Source organism: Penaeus vannamei, chromosome 22 (assembly GCF_042767895.1).
Source record: "Penaeus vannamei isolate JL-2024 chromosome 22, ASM4276789v1, whole genome shotgun sequence".
NCBI classification, from domain to species: Eukaryota; Metazoa; Arthropoda; class Malacostraca; order Decapoda; family Penaeidae; genus Penaeus; species Penaeus vannamei.
Window position 1 is genome coordinate 5242551 of NC_091570.1, and position 3355 is coordinate 5245905.

The window sequence follows — 3355 nt, forward strand, 5'->3', positions numbered from 1 at the left end:
CGCGCAATTTGCCTCCCCGCCGCAGCCGAGCATGTCGTCCAAACTTTTTCACTCAAGACCAAACATTCTCGGAGGGAATAACAAGAGCGATCGTAAAACTTCAGAGACTTTAACTGCGCACTTACCTGTAAAATAAGACATTAGTATGGTCTTTTGAAATGATGGGAAAGATGATGCCCCATAAAACCACAGCGTAATTTTGTTTTCTCTCTCCCGCTCACAGTACCGGCAGGGAGAAAGCGATCCCCATGGTTACATTGCGTCACCACCGTTACCAAGGAGCACCAGAATGACCTCCTATTGCGAAACATCATCTACGTATTACAGAATGACACATCAGCTCTCCCGGGGTCTGACAAGTGCAGTTATTCCACACGCAAACTTTTTTTTTCCACTTTTTTAACATTTTCTTTCTCTCATTTTCTGCATCTGACATCAGCACCCAACCCTTACATACCCCCCCCCCCCCACCACCACCCTGGCCTCCTCCGTCGTAACACAGCATGCAGCGCTACCCCCCTCCCTTCCCTCCCTCCCCCAGGCCACAGGCGCGAGGGGGCCAGCGCCGACCGGACCCTTTGACTTAAAACACTGCAATCGACCCGTTAAACGCGAGTGAGATTAATTTCCGCTTACGACTGAAAAAAAAGTAAAAAATAAAAAAAAAGGAAAAAAAAAGCGAGAGTTGGAAGAGAACACACGGCCAGCGCGCGCTAAAACATCCGAGGTTAATCCTTTCCTTTCCTGCGCCAGTTTTCCGCGGGACAAAATGCCTCCCGCGCAATCGCCATTTCCTTGTTCCTCCGTCGCGCCCGATGCCATAAAAGGGCGCCATCCCTTTGGCCTCTAGGAGGACGCCGGAGGACAGAGGGGGAGGGAGGGGGGATTGGGGGGAGGGAGAGGAAAGGGGAGAGGGGGAGGATAGGGGAGAGGGGGAGGATAGGGGAGAAGGGGAGGAAAGGGGAGAGGGGGAGGATAGGGGAGAGGGGGAGGAAAGGGGAGAGAGAGGGAGGAGAGGGTTGAGGAGAAAAGGAAAAGAGAAAGAGGGGGGAGGAGAAAGGAAAGGGGAGAGAGAGAGAGCGGAGCAGAGAACGGAAAGTGGTGAGAGCGGGGAGAGAAGAAAGGAAAGGGAGAGACCGGCCATGAGAGAAGGGAGAGGGGAGAAGAGAGAGGAGAGTGGAACGATGAAAGGCGAGAACAGAGACCAAATAGACAAGAGACCGGAGAGGGGAGAGATGAATGAAGAGCACCAAGGAAAAATGAATAGGAAGGCCAGGAATGAAGGCAAAAAAAAAAAAAAGAAGGAAGACGTAAAAAGGAAAACGGAAGAGAGGCTAGATAGGTAAGAGAGGGGGAGGGGGGGAGGGGAGGGGGGGACAGAGCGACCCCCCGAAGACACACCGCGCATCTGGCTCCTCCTACAGCGTCTAGAACGATGATCAAAGAGATGGACCGAAGATATCCCTGAAGCTCGCCAGGGAAGCTTCAGAAGCAGCGACGCCATTGTACTCCGGCCGGAATGACAAGCGCTTTTACGTGCAAAGAGTTAACTGGGGGGAGAGGGGAGGGGAGGGGAGGGGGGGGAAGGAGGAGCCGGGAAAACACGGCGACGACCGCTGGACGTGTGCGCGATGGAGTGCGCATACATACATGTATAGATACACACACACACACACACACTCACACACACAAACACACACACACAAACACACACATACACATAGCATATGCATTCCTAAACATTGAAACAAGGGTTAGACTACGAGAATGAAGCCTCGCAAGGCAAATGAAAACTAAAATACTTTCCCTCATCCTAAAACTTTCGCTGAAATTACGCGAAGGAAAAAAACAAACAAACAAACATTCAGACGTGTGTCCATTCAGCAAGAGCAACTGCAGGAACATGTCTCTGCCAAACGCAAGAGTATCTCTTTAGCAGCTGTAGGAGTATGTCATTACCAAAAGCATCTGTTCGAGCCTGTTTTGCCAAAAGCGACCGTAAGAACGGGCCTTTCCCAACCGCAAGAAGGCGTCTTTCCCACAGCAACTCCAAGAATATGTAAGTGGTTAACAGGGACAGCTGCAAGAACTACCGCAAGAACACGTGCTTGATAAAGTGGCGGCGGGCGATGAATGGCTGCCGCGCACTGGAGTGAAAGCGGGAGAAGGAGACGGAGGAGAAATCGTTAGCGCCTAAGAGCCAAAGGGAAAGGAAGGACACAAGCTACCCGAAGATGAAGAGGAGAACGCGAGCAAAGCAATGGAAAAACATCACAAACACAAAAACAAGAAACCAGACCTCCTGGGATCCCATCTTTGATGTTCTCCTGTTGATGTTTCCAGAAAACGAAGGCCGCTCGCGACCACTTTCCCTCCGCCCCCCCCCCCCCCGCAAAAATAGCAGCGGGGGGGGGGGGGCAGGGGAGGGGAGAGACTGAGCAAGGAGGGGGAGCGGAATGGGTGGGGTGGGGGTGGGTCCTGCAGGATGACCAATTTGGACTCGGCGAAGGATGCGACACCGAGAGGCCATTGCACAGAGGACACGAGCGAAGCGGGCTTGGAGCGCGACCAAGATGTCCCCATCTGTTTCGTGCGCGGAGGAGGCACCCAGGCGCGGAGATTGGCCGGGAGGAGCGCCCCGCCGAGGCACAATCGCGGGGATGAGCACCTCCGGCCACGCACACGCACGCAGCCGAGGACCCCGAGAGGTGGGCGCGGTCGGGGAGGCGAAGCGACTCGGGGACAAAGCAGCCTCCGCCAAGACCTCTCTCGCATCGACGCCTCGCCCCAAAACGTCCCACGAACGAGGCTCATTCACTGCTTCGCCAGGAGGACCAGCGGCGTCGCGACAGCCGAGCCTGGCGAGCGCGAAGCCGACGGCGGCGCGGGAGCCTCGGGTCCGGCGGAATCGTCCGCTCGAGGTTGGCGGCCGCCGCCGCCGTGACGCGCCGACGAATGAGATTTTTCGGGAAACTTTTTGGAGAGTCCAACCGCCACGGAAAATGGGATAATCCGAGGTAAAAAAAAAAAAAAAAAAAAAAGGAAAAAACACCAACCAATACTAGAAGGAATTGGAAAACAAATCCCGGAGTCGAATTTCCACGAAAACCAAAAGACAGCAATGGAACCGAAAGAGGGAAAAGGCAAAAATGTTCGAATAATAATGAAAAAAACAAGCCGCTGCTGGTTTGTTTTTTCGCCGATTCTCAGTTTTTTACCAGCGCCAAAAACTGCTCTGGGTTTGCACTTGCAAATGCAAGCAAGTGCGGCGAGGGCGAGGACCGGAAGCAGTGCAAACAATTGTGTGAAATCATTTAAGAAATAACTGAATGTATGTTTATACATATTGCATGTG

At 53.3% G+C, this 3355-nt stretch overlaps 1 protein-coding gene across 1 annotated transcript in view; it reads right to left on the reverse strand.

The window, feature by feature from the left end:
• Window positions 1–3355, reverse strand: part of Gprk1 (G protein-coupled receptor kinase 1) — a gene marked incomplete in the record, with an annotated part of 306144 nt that overhangs the window by 18749 nt on the left and 284040 nt on the right.